General features: G+C 48.4%; 1 pseudogene; it reads left to right on the top strand.

Annotated features, from left to right (window-relative positions):
- Positions 1-11,076: 11,076 nt before the first annotated feature.
- LOC147602121 (uncharacterized) overlaps positions 11,077-18,051 on the top strand; it is a 93,126-nt pseudogene continuing 86,151 nt past the window's right edge.

Here is an 18,051-nt window from a genome sequence, read left to right on the forward strand (position 1 = left end):
TTGCGTTTGTGAAGCTGAAAGTACCTTAGCAAATAAAGACAAAATACAAAAACAAAGACAAAATTCCTGGCAGTTGTGTGATACTGTTACGTTGTACAAAAATACAAAGATTTATTAATTGGCCCTCTGACAGTGAATGATGGAGCAGACAGCATGTGCTTACTCTTCCCAGGGCTTGGATACCACCAAACGGCTCTCTACTCTGGGAGGACAGTTCAAGCAATCCCTGGAAAAACTAATGAAAATCCTTGAGCAACGCCAGCCATGCTTCATCCGCTGCATCAAGCCAAATGACTACAAGAACCCACTGGTAATGTTTTAACAAAATGAGGTCTTGTCTTCAGTAAACTTTTTAATTATGAAAAGCTGCTAGGGCAGAAAAGCCCTTAAAGCAAAACAGACATTTTTCAAAAGCTCTTGACAGTTTTATTCAACACCACAGGAAAACCAAAGCCTTCTGAAATGTGTCCCCACCTACATATGTCATGGCATCCAATGGCCTCCTGAGACCCCTAACACTGTGCTGTTGAGTCTCCTCACAAACATTCTCCTGAAAATGGTTTCACTGCCTGTCGATCAACAGCGAGCTTTATGTCCAACCACTGTAAAGGCTGGGGCTGGACTTACACTTCCCGCAGCAAACATACGATTCTGTTTAAGTTTAAACACAAAAATCAGGAAGAGGAAAAAAACAGTAGAACACATTCTAAAGAAAAGACTGTTGTAAGGGTGCCAGGGAACTAAAGGAAAAAAATAATGTTTAAAAAGTGAAAACAATTTACAAGTCTCTTTATTTCTGAAAAGTCCCATCCCAAAGTCTCCAATCACATTTAACCTCCTCAAGATGGCAGATCACCAAACAGAAACATCATACTAAGTAATACAAACCCATTATCCTGTTGTGATAGAACAAGGGGTAATGGGTTTAAATTAGAAGGAGGTAGGTTTAGATTAGATATGAGAAAAAAATTTTTTACAATGACAGTTGTAGAGCACTGGAACAGGTTGCCCAGAGAGGTGGTGGATGCCCCATCCCTGGAATCGTTCAAGGCCAGGCTGGATGAGGCTCTGAGCAACCTGATCTAGTCAGGGATGTCCCTGCTTCTTGCAGGGGGGTTGGACTAGATGACCGTTGAAGGTCCCTTCCAACTCTAACTATTCTATGATTATCAGCTCCAAGAATTGAGCAGATTTAAATGAATTTATGACTTCTCTAAGAATCCTTCTTGCTTCTATTCACCATAAATGTTCTGCCGCAAAACTTCAGTACCGGCCTGACACCGTTAACGTGCACTATCAGGGAAAAAAACCACCCACGGTTAGAAATGAATGATGAACTGATGCTCCATAGCATCTGCGTGGCAGTGTCCCTGGTGTACAGCAGCAGTTCTATTAACAAGAAATGCCAAACTGTCCTTCAGAGGCAGCCAACACTCTGTTACATGACATAAACGTTGAAAATTAAATATCAATATGAGGTGATTCTTGCTAACTGTAGAACTGTAGTCACATAGGTTAAAATTTATATGAAATCTATTTGTCCTTAGAGGGAATGGGAATCTTAGAGCTATTACAATATCTCGTTTGTTAGAAGTTAGTCTAGCACGTCTGGGGTAGTTAGGAGGAGTGGTAGAACAATGGTAGGTCCCAAAGACCACCTGTAAAAATAGGCGCTGAGCCATCATTTTGGAGCCAGAAATCTCAAGGACAACGCGACCTTGTGCTCAAGACCAGAGATGGGGATTTCAAGGAGGAGTTTGACCAGAGAATTTGAGGAGGGGGCGCTCTGATGACCCCCAAGACCACCAGAAGACCCTCGACTCAAAAGACTGAGCATGCGCAAGTGGGTGGGGAAATATTATAATGATGTCTCGGAAAGTTAATGTTTATGTACAATATTTCTCGGAAATCTAGTGAATATGTATAACAAGTGTGTATTTAACCTGCGCTGTTAATCAAACAGTTGTGCATGCTAGGTGGAGCGATCCCCCGTGCGCCCAGCGCTGCAATAAAGGAGTGCCCGCTTCCTCACTTCTCATTGCTGTTAAGGAGTTTTATTCCGGATTTCGGTAACAGCTTTGGCGACCCGGATGGGACCTTGCGAGTGAGACTTGATGAGATCGAGTGTTGATCAAACTCCGGCCGGCACCGAGGGATTCTTGGGGAGACCCATCACTCTCGACTCACAAAGCTCCTCGCAACGTTCCCTGGAGAAAAGGGTAAGGCACTTCTTCTTTGAAATCTGTCTGCTCTGGATAGCCTGCCCGTAAGGCGCGGCGAAAGCTTCGCAGAGCTGGCGCTCAGAGGGTACCCGTCTGTTCTGGAAGCCTGGGCGTCTGCCCGTAAGTCATAAGCGAAAGCTATTGCTGGGTTGGACATTTGCGTATTTGGGACTGTGGGGTAACGTTAGAAGGGATGCACGTACGCTGGAGGGGCGGTCCGTGGCGACTCACGCACTGGACGCGGATGAATCCATCAGTGCAGGGGTTAGGTGTGTCCCTGTACGTGGTGGGCACGGATAAGTCCAGGAGTGCAGGGGGCAGGTGCGTCCACGTACGCGGTAGGCACGGATAAGTCCAGGAGTGTAGGGGTAGGTGCGTGGCGGGCATGGATGGGTCTATGGGTGCAGGGGGGCGGGTGCGTTCGCGTGCGTAGCGGGTGTACGGGTATTTAACCCTGTGTTGCGCAGCATTAAATTGAAGGCTTGGCTTGACGGTATCCGTGTGATGCCCTGCTTTCCCCGGAGCGGGGCTCCGGTGCGTGCGGGGTAGGTTAGCTGGCAAGAGAGCCGGCAAGTGGTGACCCCGACGTGTGACAGGTCCGGACGGTTTTGAGCTGGGGCCGCGCGGCGGTCGTGCCTGCCTGCTGTTAAGATGACATCCATCTCTGATACAGTGAAGGTATTAAAGGCGTTGGGTAAAGATGTGAATTGTCCGGTACATACGGCACCGTTGACGGAGTTCATCCTATGGATGCAGAAAAGGGGCTTGATTAACAAGCCGGGAGAGGTGATGGAAGTGGCGTGGTTACAGGCGGCGGGGAAGGAGTTACAGACAGAAGCGGGGGTCGGAACGAAGGGTGTGGCGACGCGGCTGGAGACCTTAGGTTCGGTGAAAAGACTGCTGGCTAAGGCTCCAGAGGCGCGCGAAGTGTGGGTTGCGGCTTTAATTGCAATCGAAGAAGGGTGGCCCTCAGAAGGGGAGGGGGACGAACGGGGTCGAGACGGCGCGGAGGGGACGGGGGGTGGCGCTCCGGTGGTCTGCCTCGTTTGGCCGGGAGCCTCTGATGGTGGTAGAGGGGCGATGGAATTTGGGTGTACCCCCCCCGTGTATCATGCCTTCCTTGCCGGAGGAGCCTGACCCGAAAGAACAACCCCCCCAAATACGAGGACACAGAAATGCCCTCTGTCTCTCTTTCTGCCCCATCGGCTCCACCGCTTGTAAATTCGCAGAGGGGTGATAGTGAGGCGGGAGCCAGTTTCGAGGTGGCGCCCGAGGAGTCGCGGGGCGCGGAGCGGGGTCCTAGTGCTTTCCCGGTGGGGAAAAGAGCCGCGGTCCCCGAGATCAAGGATAAAGCGGTGGGTGATAGAGCCGCGGTCCTCCAGATCAGAACGATGAGAAGCACTGCTTCAAAGGAACATAAATCAGTTTTAACAAGTCTAACAAAAATGTTAGAAGAACAGAACTGTGCTATTAATAACACTGACCTGAAGAGCTTGTTGACTTGGGTGTCCGCTCACGTATCAAACGCAAACCTCTGTAATATCTATACAGTGGGCTCCTGGAACACCATAGGTATTAGACTGTGGGACTGTGTAACGCGGGGTGACCCTGCTGTTCAAAAGTTATTACCGGTGTGGCGTGTAATGTTTGAAGCCTTGAAGAATCACGCACAGAAAGGAGATTCAACAGCACCTGTTACCCCGTCCGCTCCTTCATCCATGGAAACAAAGACTAACAGCAAGCCAGAAAAATCCCTTTGATCCAGGTCCCATAGATCCAGAAAAGGAGCCTTCGGTCTTTGGAGCTTCCTTGTTATAGAGGTGGCGTGTTTGTGTGTGTGTGTGTATAAGCATGAAGTAAATGGTGTGAAATAAGGGATGAATACTGTCTTGGTTTTAGCAGGAATGAAGTTAATTTTCCTCTTAGAAGCTTTGGATTTTCTATGTGAAGAATGTTGATAAAAATGCTCTGATGATAAGGGTTGTTGTTAATGAGACCAAGGACACTGTCTGGCTTTCCAAGTCTCATTAATGAGCAGGTGCAGGAAGCTGAGCCAAAAAAAAAAAAAAAAAAAAAAAAAAAAGTGAAAGTAAGAATCTGGAAACAGGTAATTGAGAAGGACCATTCCCTCTTATGACGTGGGGGAAAGGATACGCTTGTGTCTCTACAGGAGCAGTGAACAAGTGGATCCCTGCACAGTGGGTACGACCAGCGCTCCAAGCTGCCTTGCGTTTGTCGGATTGTTAACAACCCGTGTGGCAGCTCCATGGACATCAGTTACGGAAAGAACAAATGTGTGGGTAATTATGGTTAATGCCACAGGACAGGACATCATTTGTTTGTCTATATCATCTTCAAATAAGCCTTTCAGAACATGCTTGGTCAATCTGCCAGATCAGATAGCTGTAGGACGACAATTCTGTGTAAAACAACAGCAGCCGCGAGTGCTGAGTGCTAAATAACAGAAGATGGAACTTTTGGGATCCCTAAAGATGGACTTCTGCCTATTTTCTTTAACTATTCAGGAGCTAATGTTACTAGAGGGGTAATGATTGTAAATGCTTTAAGACCTATACATTGCAATGGCACAGCATGGTGTAATCATGCGACCGCATATCAAAATCCTGACAGCATAAAAACCTAAACGAAGTACACATAGCTTTAAATCTGATTGCCAAGATAATATAGAGTTTTGGAAACCAGGTGAAATTATTGCTGCTTCAATCTTTGCACTTGATGTGGCAAGTGTCTAGGCATTAGCTACGCTAAATAAATTGGGCTTTTGGCTTGCTAAGTAAACACATGCAATTATATTAGTACTATTAACACTGTTAATTGATATAGGTTCTATACGCTATACTATTTTACAAAACAGAACCGCTGTTAGCCTGCAGAGCACATATTTGACAGACCTTGTTGCATGTGCTGGCCACACATGCAGCAACGTCTGGTCAGGCCTTGTTGTATGCGTTGGCCACGCGTGCAGCAACGTCTAGTGGCTACTCTTTCACTGAATCTGCTGAGGATAAAACGGGGGTGACTCCGGGTGGGGAGGGGGAGAGGACCCAGAGCACACTTTATTAACAACAGGGGAGCCCTGAAGGTGCTGCGCCTGCCTCCTTTCTCTGCCCTGACCCTGCTGATAAGCACCCTCCTGCTCGGCGGTGTCTCCGGCGCAGTCGGGGTGGTAACAGAACAGAGCAGCAATAGAATTTTTATTATGAGCACAAAATCACGGTTGCCAGGATTTTGATGGGCTTTGCTGCGTGAATCTGTATGATCATTCGGAATCCATTCACAAAAGTATTCAAAACTTGCAAAAAGGAGTACAGAAACTGCAACAAAGGGATGGCTTTGATGTATTCAGAAATCTTTTTGGTGGGTTGACAAAAGCTTACTACAAATAGCTGTAGGATGCTCATTCATTCCTTTTAGATGTGCATTTTGATCTGCATTCCGTGCGTGTGGAAATGTGTGCAGACTTTAATAGATAAAGCCTTGGAACAAGCCTCTTCTCAGAAACAAAGCAGGGGAGATGTGGGTATTTCTCCAGCCAGTACGGTGCCAGTGAAAGCGCACCGACCTTGGGGGAGGGATACAATCCTGCTCGCAGGAAGAAGCCATGGCAGGAGAAGGGAAGCTTTAGGATACAAGACATTGTCAGCAGAACTTACGGCTTGTTTCAACAGAGGCTTGCAAAAAACTAGTCACTGGCCTTGTAGGTAAGGAGGTTGCTGCAGTTGTTATGTCTGTAACAGCAGAAGAATGCTGTAGTAGAAAACTACTAGAAAGCAGTGAAACTCAGTTTTGCTCAGCAAACATGAATATTTGTGATCAGTAATTTTATTGGCTAAGCTTGTGTGTGGCATAACTGTTGACTGGACAAGAATGAAGTAAGGATGGGTTATGTTACTCTGGAAAGGAGCCATTATGGTAATTACAGCATTGTTGACCATGGCACGTGCTCTCCCTTGTATTTTACGATGTCTACAAGAAGCCCTCACAAGAGCTTTCGATAGAAGCGCATACACTGTGCTGTTAAAACAAGAAGGGGGAATTACTGGGGACGACGAGTATCAGAAGCCACGGGAATGAGAAACAAAGGACTTTGCGAGAGAAGGAAAACAAGAGAAAGGACATCTGGGGGTGGATGGGCGATCGGAGGGTAGATAAGCACATAAGCTGTAACAATAAATGATTTCACTTAGCGTGCAGCGGGGGTCCGTCACTACGTTCCCACTGCCTTCCCTCGGCCATGACACTTTCTGAGGCCAAGAAAAGCTCACAACGCTCACCTGGCTGTCCTGTCCGGGCCAGGCCACGGCACTCACGCTGATCTGCTCCACAGCCTTCCCCGGCACTGAGGCCAGGCTGACAGGCCTGCGCTTCCCTGCATCCTCCTGTGGCTCTTCCTGTGGACGGGCGTCACGCGTGCTGCCCTCCCGTCAGCCGGGGCCTCCTCGCTCGGCCAGGGCTGCTGGGCAGTGGTGGAAAGTGGCCTGCTGAGCGCTTCGGTCAGCACCCTCAGCCCCAACGGGCGGGTCCCGCCCGGCCCCGCAGATCTGTGTGTGTCGCAGTGCGGTCGCAGGGCGCTGACCATTTCCCCGGGGGGTGGGGGCTGCATCGTGCTCCCCGTGCCGGTCTCTGGCTCGGGGGCTGGGCACCCTGAGCACAGCTCGCCGGCACAGATGAGGCGCAGGAGGCGTTCAGCACCGCAGCCTTTTCCTCGGCCTCTGTCCCCGCGCTGCCCCTGCCCCGCCAGGGACGGGGATTCTCCTCAGCCCTGCTGCTGCTGCTCCTGTCCGTGCAGACACAGCTTTCACGCTTTCTCACGGCAGCGGCAGATTCAGCTCTCGCTGGGCGCTGGCACTGCCAGTTCTACGCCCGCACACCCTCACGGCGTCCTTGGCGTCCTGCGGAGCTGCTGCCCAGGCCCGGCCGCGCGGGGGCGGTGCCCGGCCTGCGCCCGAGGGGATGCCGCCTGGGATTGGTCACTGGGCTGTCACTCTGCCCCGGTTTGGGCCTGCCCTGAAAGGGTGCTGGCTCTGATTGGTCCTCTGGGCTGTCACTCTGCCCTGGTCTGGGCTGCCGTGAGGGGATGCTGGCTCTGATTGTCCCAGGGTGGTGAGGCTGCTGGGCTGCAGTGCCCGCCCTCCACCTGGGGCAATGCTTCCTCTGATTGGCTGCCTGAGATTTCCCCCTTGCTCCTCCCATCTAATGACGGGTCAGACAGCTTATCAATCATCACGTGCTGCTCTCCCGCACGGCGTGATTGGTGGAGCCAGCGTGCCCCGCCCCTGCAGGGTGCCCAGCTTTTTCCACTCTTGCCGCCTTTCCTGCAGGCCGAAACTGAGAGTGCAGACTCTCTCGGTGCATCTTTGGACCTATAAAAAGTGGGGTTTGCCCTAAAAAGAGAGTTTAGACGCTTAAAATGAAGCTTTAGGCCTGAATAATATTGTGATTCCTAAAATGAAGGCTTTGAGCTGTAGAAGTGGGGTTAGGGCCCTGTGAATGAGAATTTGGACTCCAGAAATGAAGCTTGGAGCCCTGTAACGGATGGTTTGGAAACGGAAATGAGGCTTTGGACACTGAAATGAGCTTCAGTGTCTTAAAGCAATGTTTGGGCTCTGAAAAGGAGACTTTGCAAACTAAACCCGAGGCTTTGACCCTGAAAATTAGGTGTCAGGCCACATTTTAGACATTGGGCCTAAAGTGAAGGTTTGGACCATAAAAACGGGGCTTTGAAATCTGTAGGAGAGAGTTCAGGCCCTCAAAATTGAGGTTTGGAATGTGAAAATGAGGCTTTGGACCTTAAAAATGAGACTTTGGCCATGAGAAGTCGATGCCGCAAGCCTGTCAGTGTTTAAGAGGCACTTGGGCAGTGTCGGTATTAACGAGCTTTAACGTGGTCAGCCCTGAACTGGTCAGGCAGTTTGACCAGATGATCGTTGTAGGTCCTTCCACCTTAAATACTCTATTCTATCGTATTGTAAAAAAAAAAAAAAAAAAAAGAGGCTTTAACCCCTAAAAATTGCAGACTGGATCCTACAAATTGGTCTATGGGAGCTTTGGGAGCTAAAGAGAGTGTTTGGACCTGGAAAGGAGGCCTTGGACCCTAACAGTGAGCCTTTCAACCCTCAAAATCAGAGCTGAGGCATTAAAAATGACACTTTGGGCCCTTAAAATGAGTCTTTGAACCTTTGGAGTAGGGTTTGATCTTCTAAATGAGGGTTTGTATCCTAAAAATGAGATTTTAGATCATGAAAATGACTCTTTGGACAACCAAAATGAGAGTTTGGGCCCTAAAAATGAGACTTGAAGTTTGAACTTTAAAAACATGTGACTGCACCTTAAAACTGGGTCTTTGGACACTGAAACGAGCCCTTGGACCCGGAAAATGATTGTCGTAGTTCAGCCGCGATCGGGACCAAACTACGCGGTCTCCGTTCCTCTCACAAGGAAAATTCTTCACAACAGGCTGGCAGACGCCTCTCAGGACCTTTTTACATCTCATTCACATCTCCTCTCCTCTCCACTTCTCTCAGCCGGGCTGGGCCCAGTCGGGCCCAGTCACCGCCCGTCGGGAGGCCAGAGGGTGAGGTCTGCAAGGCCCACGAGGCTCGTGCCTCCCCCCTCTGTCCCCGCTCAGCTCCTTCACATCTTCTCTACTTCCTTTTTTTCTGTTTTCCCCTTCTTAAATACGTTACCGCAGAGGCGTTATCATGGAACGTGCTGACACCAATCAGCTCAGCCTTGGCCAGCAGCGGGTCCGCCCTAGGCCCAGCCGAGTCCACTGAACAAAGAGGAGCAACTTCTAGCAGTTTCTGACAGAAGCTGCCACCTTAGGCCCCCCTCACTAAACAAAACCAGAACAATGATGATTTAGTCTCTACATTGAGGATTTAGGGCCCTTTAAATAGGATTGTGTGGCTTTACGATGCAGCTTTGGACTAAGAAATGAGGCTTTGTGCCCTAAACATGAAGGCTGGCAATGAAAAATGATGATTCGGGCCTCCAAAAGGAGGACATATCTAAATCTAATTAACACTTTCTCTTATCTTATATCTAATTAACAACGTCTTATCTGAGTAAATTATGTTAACATCTCTAAATCTAATTAACAACGTTTTATCTTACCAAACTAAAAATGTGTCCCAGGCCAAGTTTGAGGCCTGTGGCTCTGGGGGATCAGAAGAGGAGGGTGATTGTTCACGAGGACAATCACAAGGAGAACACACGAAAACCAACACAAGCATAGCAGTGCCCAACATCAAAAGTGCCCCAAAATAAAGCGCCATCAAAGCGTTAATCATTTTGCTCATTTTTGCAACCTTTTTTTCCTTTGTGATGGTTTAGCCCGAATTACCACACAGTTTCTCTCTCGCACTCCCCCTCCCCAGTGGGGAAGGAAGGAGAACTCCTGGGTTGAGAAAAAGACAATTTACTAAAATAACAAGGGAAAACGACAATAATAACAGAATATACGGATATTAAAATATACAAAGTGAACAATATGTGTTTTCTCACCACCCGATGTCCCAATGACCGACACAGCCCGTCCCGAGCAGCGATCATGGAAACAAACCTGAACAAAGGAGCAAAAGGGAGCCAGCAAGGGAAAGGGAACGATGCCAGCAAACGAGGGAGGAAGATGGATGCCAGGAAGGCAGACACCCACCCTGGCCAGCCCCCACTTCTCTGCTACGCATGGCGTTCAGGCATGGAACGCTCTCTTTGGCCAGTTTGGGTCAGTTATTCTGTCTGTCTTTCTCCCAGCTTCCCGCATCTGCAAATTAGCGAGACTTGGAGAGCAGGACGGTGTCCTTGGTCTCATTCACAGCAACTCATATCATCAGGGTGTTTATCAACATTCTTCACACACGACATCCAAAACACACCGGCTACTGAGAGGAAAAATTAACTCCATCCCTGCCAAAACCAGGACAGTGTCCACCCCTTATTCCATACCATCTACGTCATGCGTATACATATATACGCGTGTGTGTATACACAGAGATGTAACTCCTTCAGTCTGTTGAGCTCATTTAGTCCATGACTTTGGGCTCCATCTATCCTGACAGTCTTTCAGGACAAGCGAGATGGTATGTAGTGTGGGGTTGTTGCCTGCTGCACCTGGAACTCGCAGTTGGTACATCTGGCGTGGCTGGTGTATCATGTCCATGGTCTGCGAGTGGAAGATGTTGATCTCGAGGAAGTTGTTGGGGGCCAGTTCCTGTTCCATCACCATTGCATCTCTCTCGGTTTTATTGAAGCTCATTCTTCACTGATCAGAGTGTTCCTTGCTGCAATACCTTTGACGTGACATGTAAGAACTATAGAAATGATTATATACAGGTCAAATTATTGGCTGTTCTCACCTAAAAGCAGATCTCCTTCAGCTACACTGGGACTTCCCCATCCTCCCGCATTACCCACCAAGTACATCCAGGCCCTTGAGCAAAAGCAATCCCACGGGTGGGTTTGCTTTTGCAAGGGGAAGAATAACCCAGACCGTCTTTCCTAACATATTCCTTAGATGCACCACAGGGACTTTATCACCCTCTGCAATATGTAACAGTTCTGGCTGGGCAGGGCCAGCTCGATTGGTGGATCCCCGAGTGTTGGCTAACCAGGTGGCTTTTGCTAAATGTTCATCCCAATTTTTGAGGGTCCCACCACCCATTGCTTTCAGTGTAGCTTTCAGCAGTCCATTGTGCCGTTCAATCTTTCCAGAGGCTGGTGCGTGATAGGGGATGTGGTATACCCACTCGATGCCGTGCTCTTTGGCCCAGGGGTCTGTGAGGTTGTTTCGGAAATGAGTCCCGTTGTCTGACTCAGTTCTTTCTGCAGTGCCATGCCGCCAGAGAACTTGCTTCTCAAGGCCCAAGATGGTGTTTCGGGCAGCGGCATGGGGTACGGGATAGGTCTCCATGCGGGAATTTGGGGCAAAAATGGGGGATTTTGGGGGCAAAACGTGGGATTTTGGTGTAAAATGTGGGATTTGGGGGGCAAAATGGGGGATTTTGGTGTAAAATGCGGGATTTTGGGGGCAAAATGTGGGATTTTGGTGCGAAATGGGGGAATTTGCGGGGCAAAATGTGGGAATTTGGGGCAAAAATGCGGGAATTTGGGGCAAAAATGCGGGAATTGGGGGACAAAATGTGGGAATTTGGGGGAAATCGCGGGATTTTGGGGGCAAAATGTGGGATTTTGGTGTAAAATGGGGGAATTTGGGGCATAATGTGGGAATTTTGGTGCGAAATGGGGGAATTTGGGGGCAAAATGTGGGATTTGTGGGCAAAATGGGGGAATTTGGGGGGAAATCACGGGATTTTGGGGGCAAAATGTGGGATTTTGGTGTAAAATGCAGGAATTTGGGGCAAAAATGCGGGAATTTGGGGGGCAAAATGGGGGAGTTTGGGGGGAAATTGCAGGATTTTGGGGCAACAATGTGTTATTTTGGTGTGAAATGGGGGAATTTGGGGCCAAAATGCGGGATTTGGGGGGCGAAATGGGGGATTTTGGTGTGAAATGGGGGAATTTGGGGCAAAATGTGGGAATTTTGGTGCGAAATGGGAGAATTTGGGGCAAAAATGGGGGAATTTGGGGCAAAAATGGGGGAATTTGGGGCAAAAATGCGGGATTTGGGGGGCAAAATGGGGGAATTTTGGGAAATCACAGGATTTTGGGAGCAAAATGGGGGATTTTGGTGCGAAATGCGGGAATTAGGGGCAAAACCGCGGGATTTGGGGGGCAAAATGTGGGATTTTGGTGTAAAATGGAGGAATTTGGGGCAAAAATGGGGGAATTTGGGGCAGAAATGGGGGATTTAAGGGGCAAAATGGGGGAATTTGGGGGAAATTGTGGGATTTGGGGGGCAAAATGTGGGATTTTCGTGCGAAATGGGGGAATTTGGGGAAATCACAGGATTTTGGGAGCAAAATGTCAGATTTTGGTGCGAAATGTGGGAATTTGGGGCAGAAATGGGGGATTTTGGGGGCAAAATGTGGGATTTGGTGTAAAATGGGGGAATTTGGGGCAAAAATGTGGGAATTTTGGGGCAAAATTGAGGAATTTGGGGGGAAATTGCGGGATTTTGGGGGCAAAATGTGGGATTTGGGGGGCAAAATGGGGGAATTTGGGGCAAAAATGTGGGATTTGGGGGGCAAAATGGAGGAATTTAGGGGAAAATCCCGGGATTTTGGGGCAAAATGCGGGATTTTGGTGCGAAATGGGGGAATTTGGGGCAAAAATGGGAGATTTTGGGGACAAAATGTGGGAATTTGGGGGGAATCGCGGAATTTTGGTGCAACAATGTGGGATTTTGGGGGCATAATGGGGGAATTTGGGGCAAAAATGCGGGATTTGGGGCAAAAATGGGGGAATTTGGAGTAAAAATGCGGGCATTTAAGGCAAAAACGCGGGACTTGAAGGGCATAATGTGGGAATTTGGGGAAATCACAGGATTTTGGGAGCAAAATGTCGGATTTTGGTGCGAAATGCGGGAATTTGGGCAAAAATGGTGGATTTTGGCGGCAAAATGTGGGATTTTGGTGTAAAATGGGGGAATTTGGGGCAAAATGTGGGAATTTTGGTGCAAAATGGGGGAATTTGGGGCAAAAATGCGAGATTTGGGGCAAAAATGCGGGATTTGGGGGCAAAATGGGAGAATTTGGGGGGAAGTCGTGGGAGTTTGGGGCAAAATGTCATATTTTGGTGCGAAATGCGGGAATTTGGGGCAAAAATGCGGGATTTGGGGGGCAAAAATGTGGGATTTTGGTGCGAAATGGGGGAATTTGGGGGCAAAATGCAGGATTTGGGGGGCAAAATGGGGGAATTTGGGGGAAATTGCGGGATTTTGGGGGCAAAATGTGGGATTTTGGTGTGAAATGTGGGAATTTGGGGCAAAAATGCGGGATTTGGTGCGAAATGTGGGAATTTGGGGCAAAAATGCGGGGTTTGGGGGGCAATACGTGGGAATTTGGGGGAAATCCCGGTATTTTGGGGCAGAATGTGGGATTTTGGTGCGAAATGCGGGTATTTGGGGCAAAAATGCAGGATTTGGGGGGCGAAATGTGGGAATTTGGGGGGAAATTCCGGGATTTTGGGGCAGAATGTGGGATTTTGGTGCGAAATGCGGGTATTTGGGGCAAAAATGCAGGATTTGGGGGGCAAAATGTGGGAATTTGGGGGGAAATTCCGGGATTTTGGGGCAACAATGTGGGATTTTGGTGCGAAATGGGGGATTTTGGGGCAAAAATGCGGGATTTGGGGGGCAAAATGGGGGAATTTGCTGGAAATGTGGGATTTTGGGGGCAAAATGTGGGATTTTTGTATGAAATGGTGGAATTTGGGGCAAAATGTGGGAATTTTGGTGCGAAATGTGGGAATTTGGGGCAAAAATGCGGGATTTGGGGGGGAAATGGGGGAAATTGTGGGATTTTGGGGGCAAAATGTGGGAATTTTGGTGCAAAATGTGGGAATTTGGGGCAAAATGTGGGAATTTTGGTGCGAAATGGGGGAATTTGGGGAAATCACAGGATTTTGGGAGCAAAATGTCAGATTTTGGTGCGAAATGCGGGAATTTGGGGCAGAAATGGTGGATTTTGGGGGCAAAATGTGGGATTTTGGTGTAAAATGCGGGAATTTGTTGTAAAAATGTGGGATTTGGGGGCCAATATGTGGGAATTTGGGGGGAAATTGCGGAGATTTTGGGGGTAAAATGGGCCATTTTGGTGTGAAATGAGAGAATTTGGGGCAAAATGTGGGAATTTTGGTGCGAAATGTGGGAATTTGGGGCAAAAATGCGGGAATTTGGGGCAAAATGCGGGATTTTGGTGTGAAATGCGGGAATTTGGGGCAAAAATGCGAGATTTGGAGCAAAAATGCGGGCATTTAAGGCAAAAATGCGGGATTTGGGGGGCAAAATGGGGGAATTTGGGGAAATCACAGGATTTTGGGAGCAAAATGTCGGATTTTGGTGCGAAATGCGGGAATTTGGGTCAGCTTTCCTTGCTGACCCTTTTCACGTGGGAGATTAGCTGGACATTTGCCGCTTTAGTGCCTTGTTTCTTCTGCGCAGCTTGCACAAAGCTCATTGCGGCTTTCGCGGTTCGAGTTGTGCATCACCGGAGCTCTGCGGGAAAGAGCGAGAGAAGAGCCGCGAAAGCTCCGAGTGCGGCCAGCTCGCGTGTAGCCGCGATGATGCGTTGTTCCTTGGTTGGAGGGCGACTGCCTTCTGCGCGGCTGCTTCCAAGTTGATGGTAACTGCCAGCGTGCTAGCTGTGTAGGACAGTGAAGAGGCAAAAATGGGGGGATTTGGGGGGCAAAATGGGGGAATTTGGGGGGAAATTGTGGGATTTGGGGCAAAAATGTGGGATTTTGGTGCGAAATGGGGGAATTTGGGGCAAAAAATGCGGCATTTGGGGGGCAAAATGGGGGAATTTGGGGGGAAATTGCGGGGATTTTGGGGGTAAAATGGGGCATTTTGGTGTGAAATGGGAGAATTTGGGGCAAAATGTGGGAATTTTGGTGCAAAATGGGGGAATTTGGGGCAAAAATGCGAGATTTGGAGCAAAAATGCGGGCATTTAAGGCAAAAATGCGGGATTTGGGGGGCAAAATGGGGGAATTTGGGGAATCACAGGAATTTGGGAGTAAAATGTCGGATTTTGGTGCGAAATGCAGGAATTTGGGGCAGAAATGGGGGATTTTGGGGGCAAAATGTGGGATTTTCGTGTAAAATGGGGGAATTTGGGGTAAAAATGCGGGATTTGGGGGGCAAAATGGGAGAATGTGGGGGGAAATCGTGGGATTTTGGGGCAAAATGTCGGATTTTGGTTCGAAATGTGGGAATTTGTGGCAAAAATGGGGGATTTTGGGGCAAAAAAGTGGTATTTGAGGGGCAAAATGGGGGAATTTGGGGGGAAATCCCGGGATTTTGGGGCAAAATGTGTTATTTTGGTGTGAAATGTGGGAATTTGGGGCAAAAATGCGGCATTTGGGGGGCGAAACGGGGGAATTTGGGGGGAAATCGCGGGATTTTGAGGGCAACAATGTGGGATTTTGGTGCGAAATGCGGGAATTTGGGTCAAAAATGCGAGATTTGGAGCAAAAATGCGGGTATTTAAGGCAAAAATGCGGGACTTGGGGGGCATAATGGGGGAATTGGGGGAAATCATAGGATTTTGGGAGCAAAATGTCGGATTTTGGTGCGAAATGCGGGAATTTGGGCAAAAATGGGGGATTTTGGGGGCAAAATGTGGGATTTTGGTGTAAAATGGGGGAATTTGGGGCAACAATGTGGGATTTTGGTGTGAAATGGGGGAATTTGGGGCAACAATGTGGGATTTTGGTGCAAAATGGGGGAATTTGGGGCAAAAATGCGGGATTTGGGGCAAAAATGCGGGATTTGGGGCAAAAATGCGGGATTTGGGGGGCAAAATGGGAGAATTTGGGGGGAAATCGTGGGATTTTGTGGCAAAATGTCGTATTTTGGTGCGAAATGGGGGAATTTGGGGCAAAAATGGGAGATTTTGGGGGCAAATGTGAGATTTTGGTGTAAAATGCGGGATTTGGGGGGCAAAAATGTGGGATTTTGGTGCGAAATGGGGGAATTTGGGGCATAAATGCGGGATTTGGGGGGCAAAATGGGGGAATTTGGGGGAAATTGTGGGATTTTGGGGGCAAAATGTGGGAATTTTGGTGCAAAATGTGGGAATTTGGGGCAAAATGTGGGAATTTTGGTGCGAAATGGGGGAATTTGGGGAAATTACAGGATTTTGGGGGCAAAATGTCAGATTTTGGTGCGAAATGCGGGAATTTGGGGCAGAAATGGGGGATTTTGGGGGCAAAATGTGGGATTTGGTGTAAAATGGGGGAATTTGGGGCAAAAATGCGGGATTTGGGGGCAAAATTGAGGAATTTGGGGGGAAATTGCGGGATTTTGGGGGCAAAATGTGGGATTTGGTGTGCAAAATGTGGGAATTTGGGGCAAAAATGTGGGATTTGGGGGGCAAAATGGGGGAATTTAGGGGAAAATCCCGGGATTTTGGGGCAAAATGCGGGATTTTGGTGCGAAATGGGGGAATTTGGGGCAAAAATGGGAGATTTTGGGGACAAAATGTGGGAATTTGGGGGGAATCGCGGAATTTTGGTGCAACAATGTGGGATTTTGGGGGCATAATGGGGGAATTTGGGGCAAAAATGCGGGATTTGGGGCAAAAATGGGGGAATTTGGAGTAAAAATGCGGGCATTTAAGGCAAAAACGCGGGACTTGAAGGGCATAATGTGGGAATTTGGGGAAATCACAGGATTTTGGGAGCAAAATGTCGGATTTTGGTGCGAAATGCGGGAATTTGGGCAAAAATGGTGGATTTTGGCGGCAAAATGTGGGATTTTGGTGTAAAATGGGGGAATTTGGGGCAAAATGTGGGAATTTTGGTGCAAAATGGGGGAATTTGGGGCAAAAATGCGAGATTTGGGGCAAAAATGCGGGATTTGGGGGCAAAATGGGAGAATTTGGGGGGAAGTCGTGGGAGTTTGGGGCAAAATGTCATATTTTGGTGCGAAATGCGGGAATTTGGGGCAAAAATGCGGGATTTGGGGGGCAAAAATGTGGGATTTTGGTGCGAAATGGGGGAATTTGGGGGCAAAATGCAGGATTTTTGGTGCAAAATGGGGGAATTTGGGGGAAATTGCGGGATTTTGGGGGCAAAATGTGGGATTTTGGTGTGAAATGTGGGAATTTGGGGCAAAAATGCGGGATTTGGTGCGAAATGTGGGAATTTGGGGCAAAAATGCGGGGTTTGGGGGGCAATACGTGGGAATTTGGGGGAAATCCCGGTATTTTGGGGCAGAATGTGGGATTTTGGTGCGAAATGCGGGTATTTGGGGCAAAAATGCAGGATTTGGGGGGCGAAATGTGGGAATTTGGGGGGAAATTCCGGGATTTTGGGGCAACAATGTGGGATTTTGGTGCGAAATGTGGGATTTTGGGGCCAAAATGCGGGATTTGGGGGGCAAAATGGGGGAATTTGCTGTGAAATGTGGGATTTTGGGGGCAAAATGTGGGATTTTTGTATGAAATGGTGGAATTTGGGGCAAAATGTGGGAATTTTGGTGCGAAATGTGGGAATTTGGGGCAAAAATGCGGGATTTGGGGGGGAAATGGGGAAAATTGTGGGATTTTGGGGGCAAAATGTGGGAATTTGGGGCAAAATGTGGGAATTTGGGGCAAAATGTGGGAATTTTGGTGCGAAATGGGGGAATTTGGGGAAATCACAGGATTTTGGGAGCAAAATGTCAGATTTTGGTGCGAAATGCGGGAATTTGGGGCAGAAATGGGGGATTTTGGGGGCAAAATGTGGGATTTTGGTGTAAAATGCGGGAATTTGTTGTAAAAATGTGGGATTTGGGGGCCAATATGTGGGAATTTGGGGGGAAATTGCGGAGATTTTGGGGGTAAAATGGGCCATTTTGGTGTGAAATGAGAGAATTTGGGGCAAAATGTGGGAATTTTGGTGCGAAATGTGGGAATTTGGGGCAAAAATGCGGGAATTTGGGGCAAAATGCGGGATTTTGGTGTGAAATGCGGGAATTTGGGGCAAAAATGCGAGATTTGGAGCAAAAATGCGGGCATTTAAGGCAAAAATGCGGGATTTGGGGGGCAAAATGGGGGAATTTGGGGAAATCACAGGATTTTGGGAGCAAAATGTCGGATTTTGGTGCGAAATGCGGGAATTTGGGTCAGCTTTCCTTGCTGACCCTTTTCACGTGGGAGATTAGCTGGACATTTGCCGCTTTAGTGCCTTGTTTCTTCTGCGCAGCT

The sequence above is a fragment of the Chlamydotis macqueenii genome, chromosome 1, assembly GCF_036417535.1.
Source record: "Chlamydotis macqueenii isolate bChlMac1 chromosome 1, bChlMac1.mat, whole genome shotgun sequence".
Taxonomy (NCBI): domain Eukaryota; kingdom Metazoa; phylum Chordata; class Aves; order Otidiformes; family Otididae; genus Chlamydotis; species Chlamydotis macqueenii.